The sequence below is a fragment of the Tamandua tetradactyla genome, chromosome 26 (genome assembly GCF_023851605.1).
Source record: "Tamandua tetradactyla isolate mTamTet1 chromosome 26, mTamTet1.pri, whole genome shotgun sequence".
Taxonomy (NCBI): domain Eukaryota; kingdom Metazoa; phylum Chordata; class Mammalia; order Pilosa; family Myrmecophagidae; genus Tamandua; species Tamandua tetradactyla.
In genome coordinates, this window is record NC_135352.1 from 31,260,427 (window position 1) to 31,277,778 (window position 17,352).

At 37.2% G+C, this 17,352-nt stretch overlaps 1 protein-coding gene across 7 annotated transcripts in view; it reads right to left on the minus strand.

Moving 5' to 3' along the window:
* Positions 1-17,352, minus strand: part of TENM3 (teneurin transmembrane protein 3) — a 1,405,686-nt gene that overhangs the window by 946,880 nt on the left and 441,454 nt on the right. For 3 of the 7 annotated variants that reach the window (XM_077144570.1, XM_077144569.1, XM_077144562.1), the window contains exon 1: positions 11,856-11,966. The exons of 2 other annotated variants lie outside the window; for them this stretch is intronic. The gene's annotated coding sequence lies outside the window, so the exon portion shown is untranslated. Of the gene's footprint in view, positions 1-11,855; positions 11,967-17,352 lie in introns of those variants that run through there. 2 more of the 7 variants (XM_077144564.1, XM_077144567.1) reach the window with 2 other exon arrangements.

Below are 17,352 nucleotides of genomic sequence, written 5' to 3' on the forward strand. Positions count from 1 at the left end.
ATTTCATTCACAATAGCAACCAAAAGAGTCTAACAGCTAGGAATAAATCTAGCCAAGAATGTAGAGGATTTGTACACAGAAAATGACAAATTTCTAAAAACCTCAAAGCAGACCTAAAGGAATGGAAGAATGTTCCCTATTCATGGATTAGAAGACTAAATTTCATTATGATGTCAATCCTATCCAAGGCAATTTAGAAATTCAATATAATCCCAATCAAATTTCCAACAACCTTCTTTGCAGAAATGGAAAAGCTAATGAGCAAATTTATATGGAAGGGTTGGGGGTCCCAAATAGCTAAATCTATATGAAAAAGAAGTTGGAGGACTTGAACTTCCTGATCTTAAAACTTATTACAAAGCCACAATAATCAAAACAACATGGTAGTGGCATAAGGACAGACATAGAGACCAAAGGAATTGAATTGAGAGCTCAGAAATCAATCCTTGCATTTATGGCCAAATGATCTTTGACAAGGGAGCAAAGACCACTCATTTTGGAAAGAATAGTCTCTTCAACAAGTGGTGCTGAGAAAATTGCATCTCCATTGGCAAAAACAAACAAGCAAAAACAAAACAAAAAGGGGAACCCCTACCTTTATATAAAAACAAACTCAAAATGAATCAAAGACCTAAATATAAGATTCAGAACTATCAAATGCCTAGAATAAAATGGAGGAATGCATCTTCAGGACTTCGTGTTAGGCAGTGGTTTCTTAGCCTTTAGACCCAAATCAGAAGCAACAAGAGAAAAAAATATATAAATGGGACTTCATCAAAATTAAAAACTGTTGAGCCTCACAGGACTTTATGATAAAAGTCAAATAACTACACAATCGGAGAAAATATTTGGAAATTGCTTATCTGATAAAGGTTTAATATCCAGAATATATATATATATAGAAATCTTTCAACTTAACAACAAAAAGACAAACCACCCAATGTAAAAATGGCAAAAGTCTTGAATATACATCTCTCCAAAAGATCCAAAAGTCCATAAAGCATATGAAAAGATGCTCAGCATCATTAATAATGAGGGAAAATGCAAAAAAAAGCTACAATGAGATATCATTTCATACCCATTAGAATGGCTGCTATTTAAAAAAACAGAAAATCACAAGTGTCGGAGAGGATGCAGAGAAACAAGGACACTCATTCATTGCTGTGGGAATTTAAAATGGTGCCGCTACTATGGAAGACAGTTTGGAAGTTCCTTAGAAAGTGACATATAGAACTACTAGATGAGCCACCAATCTTACTGCGAGGACTATACCCAAAAGAATTAGGGTACCAAAGATACTTACATATCCATGTTCATAGTGGCATTATTCACAAATGCCAAAAGGTGGAAGCAAAATGAGGATCAGATAAACAATGTGATAAATGTGATACATACTTACAATGCAATATTATTCAGCCCCAAATAATAATGTCCTGATACATACCAACATGGATGAACCCTGAAGACTTCACGTTGAGTGAAATAAGCCAGATAGATACAAAAGGACATACACTTTATGACGTTCCTGATTTGAAATAATTAGAATAAGAAAATCTGTAGAGCCAGAAGCTAGAATATAGGTTACCAGGGGATGGGGTGAGGGTAGAGAATGGGAAGTGAAGGCTTAAAAATATACAGGGTTCCTATTTGGAATCATGGAAATGTTTGAGGTAATCAATGGTGGTGATGAGAGCACGTCATGAACATAATTAATGCACTTTTCCGTGGTGATGTTAGATTATATATATGCTAATAGAATTAAAATTTTAAAGATCCAGGAACTACACTACACAAACAGTGAACCCTAAGTTAAACCATGGACTATAGTTAATAAGACAACTATAAAAATGCACTGTCGGGCGGGCCGCGGTGGCTCAGCGGGCAAAGTGCTTGCCTGCTATGCCGGAGGACCTCGGTTCGATTCCCGGCCCCAGCCCATGTAACAAAAACGGAGAAACAGAATACAATAAAACAAGAAAATGTTTAAAAATGTTTCCCTTTCTTCCTTCCTTCCTTCCTTCTATCCTTCCTTCCTTCTCTCTGTCTTTCCTTTAAAAAAAAAAAAAAAAAAAAAAAAAAAAATGCACTGTCATCAATTGTAACAAATATTCCACAACAATTCAAGGTGTTAATAACACGGTGGTACATGGGGATAACAGGGGTTTATCCATGATTGTTCTGTAAACTCAAAACTTCTCTAACAAAGAAAATATTTTTACACTTAAAAATACCTGTGACTCCTGATTCTTTTAAAATTATAATGTTTTATTAAATGCAAGTATATGCCAATGAAACAACCTATCAATGTCTCCATAGGCTAACCAATGGAATGGTAGAGCAATTGCTTTCATTGTTCAGTCCACCTTAATTATTAATTAGGCCGAAATACAGTTAACCATGAGGATGTTGGAAAATTATAGATTGATTGTAACTTGGATGATTTAGCTATTGCTTATAATTAACAACCTAGATTTCTTGAAATAATAGCATATTAATTTTTGGAGAATAATTACTTAAGGGTGCTATTGAGTTTAGTCATGCAATCAACAGGTTTCCAAATGGATTAAGATAATTATTTCCTGTTAACTTTACTCTTGCAGAGACTGTTTTTAGCTAACAGTAATTTGATGCCCCTTGCAAATATTTAGAAAATAACTAAGATCTAGAGATGAAAAGAAAAGGGATGTAGTATATAACTTAAAGTAGTTCATCTTTCTGTTTAGATTTATGACTAGTACTGTGATGGTTAGGTTCATGAGTCAACTTGGCCAGGTGATGGTGACCCGTTGACTGGTCAAGCAAGCACTGTCCTACTGCTGTGAGGACATTCTGTGGACTTAAATCCTGAAGCATGTTGGTTGCATCCACAGCTGGTTGCATCTGCAGGTGGCTAAGGGGAGTGTCTTTTGCAATGAGTGACACTTGATCTAATCAACCGAAGGCTTTTAAGGAAAGTTCAGAAGAGAGAATTTCTCTTTCTCCACTTCAGCCAGCCAGCCTCTCCTGGGGAGTCCACTGAGGGTCTTCATTGAAGCTGCCAGCTCATAGCCTTCCCTACAGATTTTGGACTCCTCCTTTCCCACAGTTGCATGAAAAACTTTATAAATCTCATATCTATAGATATCTCCTATTGGCTCTGTTTCCCTGAGAAATCTAACTAATACAAGTAGTAGCAAGCCTGATAATTTAAAATGACCTTAAACTGACCAATTTCTAGGTTTATAGATGTTTGTTTGTCTATGCCCTGAGGTTTTCCAATTAAGTCACCTTAAATATATATTGGGAGGATTCTGATAAGAATCATGATACAAGAAGGAAGGAAGGGTGCAGCAACTTAAAGCTCTACAAACCTAGGGACGTGTAACATATCTGAAGATTAGAGGAAAAACATGTCTATGGTGAAAGTAGAGAGAGAAAAAACTATTTTTTTCTGTCGGTGCTAAAAAGCTTCGAGAGTCACTGATTAAGGTCACTGCCAAGTTTATCAATGAGGAAACAGCTTTAGCAAGGCTTCAACCCCTCATTTTACCATCTTCTTTTAGGCATGAGGATGATGGTTCTGTCAATGTGTCTATAATCAGAAATAAAAAGGATTCAGGATCAACTAGACTTTCTTAGCAGAAAATCTCCCTAAATGCATTTTATGTATTCAAGCCCTCTATTTCCTACAGGGCCATCAACCAACGCCCAAGACAAAAACTATAACAAGAGGGCGAGCCATGGTGGCTCAGCAGGCAGAGTTTTCACCCGCCATGCCAGAGACCCAGGTTTGATTCCCAGTGCCTGACCATGCCAAAAACAAAACAAAAATCCATAACAAGAAAAAATAAAAGGAAAAGAAATAAAAGAAGAAAAAGTACCCAAATAACCACATTTGTTCATAGCTTCCCTGGAAAATAAAATCTAAAATGCTTAGGACAAGACTTTGTTTCAAAGATCTCTTTATAACATAAGATCAGCTGGAAAGACCCAAACCCCATGCTCTAAGCTGGTATCTAAACAACATATTTATAGTCAACAGCCAGTATAGCCTACCTTGCTGCTTAAGTGAAGTTTATTAAATATTTTCTTATCTATATGTTCCACATTAATATAAAAGATGCTTGTAAATCAACCCAAGTGGTAGGTGAATAATGCAATTACAAATTATGACAGGACGAAACAATTATTTCTTATTTCTCTGCTTAGAACACACCTTGAATTACGTCATACAGATAGCTTGATCTGTTCAGCCAAGTAGGTGTCATCAGACCTCTGATCTGAGTTTTAGAACTGCCTCGTTGTAGAGCACGTGGAGAGCAATAATGGAAGACGTGGCCTAAAATTTGGCCTTGATAATTCAAAATCTTGGGTAAAGAAACATGCCTTCTGATAAACACTGCCTTAAACAGGTAAGAAAGTTTTAACCCCCAGGAAGATCCAGTTCAAGTCTGAGCTTAGAAATTCCCCAGCTGGACTGTTAGGGCTCTATGATCTCAATTTCCAAATCTCTAAGGACTCTTTACCCACTTCTTTGAATCATCTGTGATATATCCTCATTCTACCTGACCTCTCCTACTTTTTAGTTGGTTCTGATAAAATATCTTGACTGGTTTAACCACTGTCTACCCTGCTGCTACCTCTAATTGTTCCCTGCTCTGGTTTTCCAGTTTGCAGCCTAATAAGGGCCTGAGTATAAAATAGTATTTGGAGGATAGAGAGATCTCTAAGATTAAAGATAAAACATAAAACTCTCTGACTTTCTCTACTTTCTCTTTTTTTTTTTTTTGGTAGCTGGATTTTTTTAAGCTCTATTTTTTTTTGTTTGTTTTAAATTAATTTTATCATCTTTAGCACTCAAGAGAATGAGGGTGAAACTGTAGTCTATCTGGGAACAGTCTTTGGCCCTAAAGCTCAAAGCATGGAACTTCAACATTCAGTTGGAGGCACAGAAAATTCATCTTTGGCTCTTCTGATTGAATAATGTGCAATTTCATAGAGGCTAATAGATACTCACTAGTATTTGCTGAGTTGCTGGAAGGTACTACTCATACGTTAATATCAGCACCTTACCAGAATTACCTTAGGACTCTAAAGCAGCATTCTCTCTCTCTCTCTCTCTCTCTCTTTTTTTTTTTTTTTTTCATGGACAGGCACCAGGAATCGAACCCGGGTCCTCTGGCATGGCAGGCAAGCATTCTTGCCTGCTGAGCCACCGTGGCCCGCCCAAAGGCAGCATTCTCTTAAGATATCTAACAGTCCCCCAACGCTTCTGAGTCCTGCAAAGCTTTTGCGATTCATGATGCATTATCATGAAGACAAGATTTCTACAATTTGGATAAGGACATGTAGTCATTAGCATGGTTTTGAATTGGTCTTGTTTGCAGCCAAACATATGAATTAATGTCTGTGCAGCATTGCGATTAAAATATACATTTGTTCATCATTTGTTTTTGCTGTGTTGGTAATATTTGGATTGTTATTTTGTTCCTTTCAAATTACTTTTTATCATAGGGTTTTTTCCCACTGAAAAGCAGAAATAAATCAGGCAAGATTATCAGTAAATCACTGCTGTAAAGGTACATTTGTCAGGACAGAAAATGTTTCCAGTATGGGGTCCCCAAAATAAAAATTCTTGGTTGTGGCCAGGAAATCTTGGATTCCTGGATCTGGGAGAAAGACTTCGGATGGTTAGGGACCTGAGGAAAGTGTGTCGAGACCAGGCAAGCCACTTGACAGGTTTGCGCAGAGTCAGTCTTGTTTGTTTGTCACAGAGAACCCGAATTTGTTTCAATTTTACCTTCTTATTTGGGAATCATGAGAACCATTAGTTTTTTTTTATATTTTTTGCCTATAATCTGTTTTTGCCTAACATTCCTAGAAATTCATTTTCTACTTAGAATGTAAATTACATTTCCTATTTGTCCTCAAACCAATGTAGCATTTCTTGATGCTTTTTATGCATGATATTTATTGTTTCTTTGACATTTTTATCTAGTAGTCAGTATTAATAAATCTTCATGAAAGTAACAGAGTCATTGTGATTTTGTTAAAAATGCATTGCTTACAGTTCTTTGAAGAAGTATGAATGCACAACTAACAAGACAAAAAAATCAAACAAAGGAACAAACACTGTCATAGAAGAAATCTAGTTCCTCTTTGCATTCGTGAAATGAATGTATTTGCTGAACTGTTAATTTTCTCCTGAACTTCATTTTGTTCTGCTTCTTAAAGTATGAAATTAGAGTTAAAGTTTATCTTTAAAAAATGGGCATCTAGGCAAGAATACATATTTTATATATATATATATATATATATAACATATATATATAAATCAGTCATTAAACATAATTGTGCAATCTTTCATAAAACCAGAAATTTTCTAACATTTTCATGATGTATTTCTGAAAAACATTATTCACTTGAGCATTCTTCCTGATATCTGAGCAAAATTTCTCTTGTTTGTACCTACAGGGTATACTCTTTATAACATTTCAGTGGAAATTGAGATGTCCCTCACTTCTTATGGGATATACTATTTTATAAACAAATAAATCCATCTGAACTCTACTTCATGATTCCTATGTTTTATTCCTCTGGAAAGATGGAGTCTATGTTTCCAAACTGAACATAGCAGTCCAGGCATCAAAATAATAAAGTTAAAATAATAAAAGATACATAGTATTCTTTCTAATTTAATATAATCAAGCAACAATTCTAAAGAATTACACTTAAAAACTTTTTTGTTCCATTCAAATTGAGAAAACATTTGTAAAAAGCTATCAATGCCTGGCATACTAGAAGCCAAAATAATGTATTTTGCTCCCTTTTTTGACTTACTTCTCTTGATGATTCGGTCTGGGACAAAGCTTTGCATATATTTTCTTTCTGAAAGGAGGTATTTCTGTTTATGAAGTTTAAAAGATGTTTAGATATAGATGAGAAAAAAGAAAAATGGTGGTATTGATAAATATAGAAAAGGGAAACAAAATATTTTCAGTGTGTCATCAGAGAGATAAAATGAATGATATACTGAAATTTTAAACAATTTACTGATAAATAATGTTTTCCTGCATTTCTTAAGAAAATGTAGTAGATGTGAGAAAATGACATTAGTTTGTGGTCTTCTGTGACCCTAAGGTCTTTTACAAGCAGATCTTCCCCATCCAGTTTTTTAGAAGAGTTAATTTTTATACATGTGTGCATGTGTGTACATGTGTGTGTGTGTGTGTACATGTGTGTGAGAGCATGTCAGGGAATCTGTGTAATGAAAAGATACCACCCTACTTCTCTTAAAGCTGTAGCCATTTTAAAGGAGTGTGGTCTCTAACACCTTATAAAATAATAGCACTTTCTAAGAAAAAAAAGTCTTAGACATTACCACAAAATGTTATAGTTTTCACCCAAAACAAAGACAAGTGAATATTTAAGACGTGAGCTAGAATCAGAGGAGTATATCACATTTCTCAGTGTTGCAAAGTAAAGAACAAAAATCACATTGGCAAAATTCAACAAATTAGTCTTCTTACACGACAGTGCAATTGCTCTATACAGAGAAACTCACCCAAAAGATAATCCCACAACAAAGTGATCTGCTTAGAATAATAGGAGCAGGCAGGTCAAAATGAGAGAGTTGTGGAAACAGAAGTAAAAGAAAAGAGAATAATACAAAACATATTCTCCCATTAAACCAACTATTATGCTAACAAAGTATGTTTGAAATGTCAAATACTGTCAATAAACTTATTTATCTGGAAATAGCCAGTAAAAGCATCTTGACAAGCCATAGACTTAGGAAATATTAAGGGCATGGGGGAGAAAAGAAGAAAGAAAAACTTGAATAAATAAGCAGTGTCTGAAACATTGAGCAAGTTCCAACCCTGCTTAGAATACTGTCCACATAATGAATATTTCAGGCCCATCTTGAGATCCTTCTATTTTTCAAAGACAAATAGACAAGATGCATTTTACATTTGTTAAAGACTTCTGATTGGCATAGATGTCCAAAGACTGCCTCAAGATTGAAAGGTGGAATGTTCCTCAAAAGCTGTAGCTATGAAATATTTATTCCACCTTCTTTCATAGAAAGGAATGAGTTGACTGTAGGACACAAAACTCTACTAGCATTACCAACAGAATTACATGTCTTCTATTAAATGATTACTCTTAAAGGGTGAACCAGGTCTTGTTTGTCATAGATGCTCAGAGTAGAAAAACGCAAGTATCATTTTACAGTGTTAACGTAAAAGACAATAATGTATTTTCAAGCATTATGGCACAGGGGACCTAACGTTTGCTAAAGATTCCTTAAGAATGAAGATACCAGACAATTTTTTTCCTCTGGAATTGTTTGTTCATTTAGTTTCTTTCTTTCAATTTCAAAATTATATTTTTGTTGATATCAACCTCGGCTTGCAAAAACCATTTGTATATAAAAATGCTGTAGCGATACCTTTGAGTATACTTTTTATTAGGCAAGGCAAAGACTCATGGGTCTCCAAATATTGCTCAAATCTCCAAAGCCAGCTGAATAAATAAACATTATGTGATCTGTAGCCCAAAAGCCTGCAAATGACTTCATATGATGTAAAAGAAAAAAAAAAAACACAACAACAGAAAAACCCACTATGATTCCTTCTAAGTATTTCTTGGAGCCAATGATCAGCAGTTTTGTTTAAGTTCTGGGACCCCTGAGCCTCCATAAAAATAACTTTGAAATATTATATTATGTGTGAAAATCTTACACACATGCACATTTATAATCAGCAGGCAAGGTCTCTGCCCTTCCTCAACTTGATAATCAACCGTAGTGCCTACTCAAACATGAAAAAAAAATAAAAGATTCAGAACTCAAAAGCACATAATCTCAGTGCCATTTAGAACCGTGTGTATTTCTGAAATCCTCTATTACTGCAAATCTCTTGGTTGTATTTTCTATGGAATTGTCTGTTTCTCATTATCAAAGTCTAAAGAAATTTGATACAGTCATGTAACACTTGGGCAAGGAGTGTTAGAAAAATGCATTCCAAAGCTTTCGGCTTATCTTTTCTTTCCAAAGCAGTTACTACTGTCTGACTGTCCTCCTTTGGAGAGGCCAATTGGGACAGTGAAAAAAAAATAATCAGACCAAAGTAAATTAAGCAACGGCTTGTGCCTGAATCAATCACAGATGTCAGCTTTTAAACAATGAATTGTAATTAACAGGCGTGAGGGCAGCACTTACATGGAGAATTCTTACTTTGTAAAGTCACCTTTTGCTTGCATAACCTGTACCGTGCCATTCTTCGAATGAAGTTCGCCAGAGTAAGATGATGTGGGCACATTTTCAGGTTTGCGAGGTCTGTAACTGATTTCTTTCAAAACAATCAGATGGCAACTGGCCTTCGTAATTCAGATCATCAAAGATGGTACAGGCTACATTTGACTCTTTATCATGGTCAAAACTTGGGGACTGTATGTCATCCTCACGAGTGAAGATGGTGGAGAAAGCGAAGTCTGGGGAAATGTGGTAAATTATAACTTCAAAGGGAGTTTAGTGTCTTATTCCAACAGGTGTTTTCCACCCACGTAAACCTGACCAGTTATTCAGGTATTACACGGTGTTCAGACAACTCTAGATACGTATCTGATCAATTAAGGTAGAACTCTGCCTTTGCAATTCGAATTTTTAAAAAGCATTCTAGTTAAAATACACTGCAAAGACATGCTGGGATAATTGGTTGTCAAAGTATATTGGTACCACAGAGTAGTCTTAAAATAGCAGGAAATGTAACTGAATGCTGGAAAGGAAATCACTATTTCACTTTTTCAAATAAAACATATTGCACCTCTGAGTTCACAATGGGATATTTACTGAGAGCCTGTAATTAACTCATAATGATGAGAACCACAGTAATAAACATTTCCTTAGCAAAACAGTCACTTGTTTTAATAATTTCCTATTCTTTTGCTAGTTCCCTGTCATTTTTTAGTTAGTTTGCCACAGCCGATCAAGAAAATAATGGAGAAAAGGGCAAATAATTTTCCTAGAGTGGAAATATTCATTTTCATTTTAAGTAAAGAGAATACTTCTTGATAAAACCGATCACGTCACCTGATACTTCATATGGTTTAGGCAGAGAAGAGGGGATTTAAAAAATAAATCTGTCAAGTTATTTCACTCTGAAAACCCAGACCCAACAAAATCAACGTGCCCTTCCACCTCAGCTCACCTACAGCAGCTGCTCCCTGACTCCTCTCTCCTCCCTGTCCTGCACACAGCTGCTGGATTAATCTTCCCAAATAACTTTGCAGCACGTCAGTCCCTTGCTTAAATGCCTTCCAGAGCCGTCCAATACCAACAGTACAAAGCCCACATTCCTTGGCCAGGCACGAAGCCCCTTTTCCAATCTGGTTCCAATTTTCTTTTCTTGCCTCATTTCCCACTATTCCCTTACAATGTAGCTGCCCATGTGAATTCTCTGTTCCAGATGACTCAATCACCTTTGTAAAGACTCCATGGTTTAGTCTCTTCCTGTTATTTGCTCAAGTTGTTCACCCTGCCTGGGTTGCTTCCCTGGGCTGGCCCCAGTTCCCTGCCTTTACTCAGGCAGATCCTTTAGCACTGACTTGGAGCCCAGCATAGGTACCAGGTGTGATGATCTGGTCTATAAATGTATCCGAGCTGTCCACGAGATTCCAAGATCCACGTGAGTAGGAATCTATCTTGTGTTTCTTTGTGAATCTTACAGTGTTCAGCACAGCATCATGGATGGTGAGGCACTCTATAAATACCTATTAATCAATAGAACAATGGTGATGATACACAAAATGTTAGCCCAGCATCTGATTTGTATCACCAATGCCATTTAGAAATAGCTGGTTTATTACCAAAAATTACCAAGATTCCACCCCAGATTTATTTATAACCTTCCCAAAGTATACGTAAGCACAGAGCGAAGCCAACAAATCTTCCGAAGTATCTGGGCATGCTGAATCTGTGATATCTCTAAATCTTACCCTAATTCATTGCATATTAAAATGCATATCAAAAATTAAATTATTTAAGCATGTATATAAATAATCTTCCTCAAACAAAACATTACTTAAGGTATTCTGAAGTCGCTGAATGTACCAGGCAATAGGAATTATTGGGTCCATTTTGGCTCTCAGTATGGTGGCCTGGCTTGTAGTGGGAGTGCTGCTAACAGCAGCCTAATTGGTTCAGTGTGTTCATGGTTGTCCCTCTGTCCATCCATTCTCCTGAGAATGGACATAGTCATGCTTCTCTAACACAAAGCAGATTGTGTTCCTTTTCTCCTTCAATCCAGTCGATAGCTTCCCCATCACACCTAAATAAAATCCAGCCTCTTCCCGAGACTTAAAAGGCCTGTCACTCAGACCTCAGCCCCTACCTTCAGTCCTCCACTCCCTGCCCAGTCCTCCACTTTCTGCCCCTCAGCCTCTGCCTTTACTCTTTCCTGACTCAAAATCTGGTATTTGCATGGCTGTTTCCTTCTGGTCATTCTCAAACATTTCTCCCCAATAAGTTATTTGTGACCACCAAATCTGAATTCAGTGGCTTCCTTTCCCTCCCCATATTCATGATGTCACCCTGTGATTTTTAAAATTGTACCTACTTGTATCTAAATAATCTTATTTATTTAATTGTGCACTTGCCTCTATCCATCTACCTCCACTAGAAGCAAACACTATTGGGCTAGAGAACTTGTCTGCATTGATCACCATTAAAGCCTCCCCAGATCATTTGGTGCAGATCATGTGCCCAAATGATATTTGTTGAATGGGTCACCTTGCCTAAAGTCACACAGTTAGTAAGTAACAGAACTAGTTCTGAAATCCAAGTCTATCTAACTCTGTAACCAATATGGCAGCACCTCCTCTGCCCGGGTGTGGATGGAGTCAAAGACATCTTCCTGACTGACCTTGGAGCTGCAGGCCACTTTGCTCTGGAATGTACAGAGCAGAAGTTCTAGACCCAAGATAATGGCACCAGAGAAAGCCCAGGAAGAGCACCTGTACCATACAGAGGACAGCATTGTGACTTCAGAACCTCCTCCCACACTAAGAAGTCATTACGGAAGTCTCAGCTGGAGGGGCAATCGTAGCTCATCAGTGAAGTCACTTACAAATTTACTGGAAATAACTCAGCACTTATCATGGATATATAAGATGTGGATGTATAAGAATGGAAGGAAAGGAAACATCTAAGTGAAGGGCACTGTCAGGTATTGGAGAGAGACTAGTAGGCAAAGGCAATAGTGGAGTCCTAAAAGAGGTTGGCTAGGAAGATGAGGGGCACTTAAAGAGCAAGGGCACTTAGCAAATGAGGTTTAGCAGACTGAGCCTGGATGATAAAAGCCCTCAGAACAGGTAAGTTCAATATCCTGAGTTCCCTGAAGAAATGCATGTCCCTTAGAAGGAAGGAAAAATCTGGAGTAAATTCCTCAATGTCTGGGAGCATGTTTTTTTTTTTTTTTTTTTCGTTCTCTCTCTGTCCATCTCAATTTCTTTCTCCTTCTAGCCTGCCTTCCTTCTTTCTCCTTTCTTTCTTTTCTTCTTCCCTTTTCTGTTCTCTTTCCTTCCCTCTACCTTTTTTCCTTCTTGCCTTCTTTCTTTCCTTCTTAGAAAGAAGAAACCTCAACTATTTGTATGATTTGCATCCCAGATGCATAAACATTCCAAAGCCAAGACTTATACAGATTTTATATCTTAAATATTATTCATGCTCCAAGGCAGCCTGCATAGCGTAAAGAATGAGGACCTTAAGGTCAAACTGATGTGCCCCAATGCCTCTTACTGTGACCCCAGGCAGTCAGGCAGTTATGAGTCACTTTTCTCACTTGAAAAGTGGGGCTAAACAAATCGCAGTAGGGTTCTTGCAAGAATTACACAAAATAATGCACTTGGGACCTTTAGTACTGTGCTAAAATCATAACGATGCTTAATACATGATAAATCACTAATACTCAGTTTTGATGTTACCTTCGGGTTGAGCTTTTGGGAATTGCTATATAGGGTTAGAGAAACACATGCCACTCTTAAATTTGGACTATTAATCTCACCTTACTTGAGGCAGAAGTCACGTGCTAAGTGCCCGATCACATAGACGATTGTGAAAAGTATAAAATTAAGAAGTGATGTTACTACTTCCAAACTTTATTCGAAACACAAAGAAAGCAAACCGTGTCTAATAACACAATGACAAGATCAAACAATCCATTTTATCTCAGCCTACCTCCACTGGCCAAGTTATGCAAGTATTATTTTTTGTCTCCAAAAAAGAATCTTACATCAAGTTTATCCCACCAAACAGAACTGAACTCAGTGCTCATATGTTTCTTTTCTGTTGTATTTCTCAATATCACCTTGCTGAACCCAACCAAAGTACAGCGCCAACAAATTATTTAGGTTCCCTAATAAAGATGCATGGGTAGAAAAGGCAGTCTTTTAAAATAAATCCAGTCTCACATCTATTCAAATCCAATCTGCACTCTAGCTAGTGTGATCTAAAACTGTAGCATTACTCTGTGAGGGCAGCCTTTTCAGAACAAAAACTTCCCTGGTGAGCATTACTATTGACCATTATGTGATCTTTAATAAATGAAGACTAACGTAAAAATTAGAAAAATATTACATAATGATACCACAGGGATTGATTCATTGGGCCCTATGACCTAGACTTACTTGAAACGTTCAATGTGTTGGAAAAGGAATAATGAAACACAACCAAGATTCAGACAAAGGCATGCAAATGATGTTTCCTGTTACAGAGATTGTTTTAAAGATGTAAACGCCTTTTATGTCATGATTCTGCAACAATTTATTTGCAATTTAACAGCATAGTAAAGTCAAACATTACCATTTATTGCCAATTGGAAAGGGAAAAAATGGGAAACTCTGTGTCTAGGGAGGGATTCTGTAGTTTGGCACATTTGCTGGTTCTTAAATTAAACTGCTTTTCTGAACGAGTTTGCCTATGAGTGTGTGGTAGCCCAATGTTCCTCTGACTAATTTGGATTGCTTGAGGCCATGGAATCATTGAGTGGTTCCATTCATGAACAGCAGATGATGCATGACAAAGCTGCAATGCTCTTAGGAGTAAGTTAGCTAGGAAGAGCTATACTATACCAGAGGGGGTTTTGATAAAACTTCCATCCAGGCTACAAATTGTAGACATTGATTTGAAATAAATTGTGACTGATGATCAGTCGATGACAATTTCCATAATCATTATGCCGTCAGTAATTTATCAAGGTAATGATATTTGTGTCCCCGATGTCACATTCATCCTGTACTGAGGGACTGAAGAACATGCTGTGATTTTTAAAAGCCCTTATTAAGAACCGACTGGTTGTGTTTTACTTCCAACCGTAAAGTAATCAGTGGGATGGCTAGAAGTGAATAAAACATTTTAAAAATCCTGCTAGGTTTGTAATAAAACTCTTTTGACAAAATCTGCCATAGCACGAAGGCAGAGACCTTATGCTTACAGCATTTTAATTAAATCTTTCTTATCAAGACTGCTCAGTGTAGTTTGCCAATATGCTTTGGAAAGAGATATTACAGCATGCTGGGCAAAGCAATCTGCCAAAGAATCTCCTCTTAACCCTCGTGGACTGTTTTTTTCCAATATGATTGCAGCTCCCTTTTAGATCGCAGCTACGGTATTTCTTAACAACTATACTTTTCAGCATGTGTACAGTTAACAGATACATCTACATCCTGCATTGATTCCTGTTAGAATCCAAAATTGCTGAACAATATTCCCATCCTTACTAAAAAAGAAAAGCTAATGGCATTAAACACTAAATGTCATAAGTATCTCTTCAGCAAGAGTGAAAGTGAGCTGAGAAAGTCAACTGCACTGTTATAATGAACAAAATTAACAAGAGATTGCCATTAAAATGAATTATGATTAGATTTCAAATGCTATCGGATCATTTATGTTTTCATAGAACACGGTTTAGCGACACATACCCCAATACAGTTCCAAGAATTTCATGAATAATTCTAGTTTGGCAACTTAGAAGTTTAACTAAGTTAATGTAAAGCAAAGAGCTTTGATCGGAATACGCTCTTAGAGTCTTAGATATTCATTTTCAAAACTCTATTTGCTTGGTTCTTGGAGATAGATTTCTAATAAGAGACCAGGCAAGAACTCTTAAAGATCAAACAATCAAAGTGATTTAATGTTGGTCACATAAATTTCATTTTTTCTAAATGCTAAAAAGTGCCCAGATATATAATCTACATACTCCCTTCTGTTTTCAAAATATTCCTGTCTTCACTTGGCTAAATAATTACTATGGCTTCATAATCCCAACTCTTGGGGTATTTGCATATTGCCTGGCTTTGGTACCCAGAAGTTGTTACTTAATGTCAAATTGCCACCTTTACAGTAGGGGTGATGATGGTAACATCTTCATACTATTTTTGTGAGAATTAAATGAGATGATACATATGAAAATTTTCTGGCACATATGAAGTGCTAAAATAAATACTCCCATCCTTTTGAGCTATTTTCTTCTAATGCTGATATTAGCTGATTCTTTTAAGGGCAAAAAACTATTGGAGCCATCGCAATCAAATAGCTTACATTTATTTTATATAAAAGGTGATGCATTACAAATGCCTTCACAAATACCTTATTAGAACCTCACCACGAAACTCCAGGTAACAAACAGGAAAGCCAGGTAATGTTTTCCCATTTTACAAATGGGAAAAGTGAACTCTGAAAGCACAGTTTTACTCAAGGTCACACAGGCAAAGAGTAGAGTCAGGGACCAAAACTAGCAACTACTACTTAGGGGATGCCTAGTCATAAATGTTTGGTGAATAAATGAATGAATTAAAGAACTTAGTAATTCTGACCTCTATTCTTTCCATCACACAACTCTGACTGATTTATCTCCGCCTTTATCCAGCACTCCCGCTTGCCAAGACTTTCTCTAATGTGAGAAACCCAAGGACTAACTGTGGTCTCCTGCTTCTTTTAATTCTTTGAAATTGACTTTCCTCTTGGTTCACTGGAAAGCTGTGCCTGGGTATTAAGAGTGGGGTTCTGAGTTAAAGAGTCTACCCGGGGCTCTGAGTTTAACAGCCTACCCAACGGCGAGGCAAATGGCCTCAGAGATTTTAAATCTTTAGTCCAGCACTTCTTGACCTATGTAGAAGGTGTCCGTCAAGATGACCTTATATTTTAGGTACTCAGGCCTCTGGTTAAGATCTACAATTCAGAGGATGATGAAAGGGGTTCTGACCTTGCATTGCACTTTTGTTTCACTAAGTAAACTGGGTTTAGTTAGATAAACCTCCTTGTCCTTAATGTGGATGTAATTGCTGTTCTTTTTGAAAACTATTGTCCTTGACTGATGTGTTGTGTGTATGTGTTTGAGTCAATTCTTACCTGTTGGAATATCAGGGAAAATCCTACAGCATGGAAAAGGAGACTTTAAAGGAATCACACTTGGAATGACGACAGCCTTTCCGGACTGTTTTATTTTACTTGGGGTGCAAACACGCCCTTCAGGCTATCCTAGCGAGGCATCCATTCCACCCGCCCGTGGTCTAATTCTAGACTGGATAACTTGGACGCCGGGATGTGAACCGTAGCAACGCATCGTGTCCTATGGCTTGTACCGTGGGTGTTTAGATGGTGTGGACCAGGAACAGGAAGGTAAATGTGAGTTAGAGCCTTTGGGCAGTAGGTGGATTTTCCCTAGGGAGAGTTAGAAAGTCACTTACAGTAGCTTGTCAAAGGAGGGACTCTGTGAGAGTGGAGTGGACTCAGACTGAGGCCACCAAACCATGAACAAGGCAGCCCTTGAGGTGGTGAAGGAGGCTGCCACATGGGTTTTACAAGTTTAGGTCGGTGGCCCATGGATCCCTGGCATCAGAAGAATGTGGGCTCTTCCTTAAAAATGTCACTTGCCCCATTTCTGTTAGCACTCCTAATTCTGGCTTCATCCAGTCTACCTCTCCTCTAGCAGCCAACCAGGCCATATGAGATGAAACGTCTGCTCCTCTAGCAGCAGTGCAATTTGAAAACTCAAAACTTGTGAATGTGTAGAGTGGAGCAAAGGAGAACACTGAAAGAGCAGTCTTCTTAGCAACTATTCCAATGGAAAGGCAACCTAGCTTATATCTTTAAAACATTCCACAAAATCATTGGCTTTATTAGGGTACTAGAAAAATTTCTCAGAAAATATTTACCCATTATATTTAGGAGAATTTGATAATTAAAATTAAAACATAGGGCATATAATTGTGTATTGCAAAAGCAGCAGCAATGCACTTAAATTCATCACTTTAGGAGTATATATGTATTCGTGCAATAATTTTTTATTCCAGTAACATGATTTGCAGCATAAG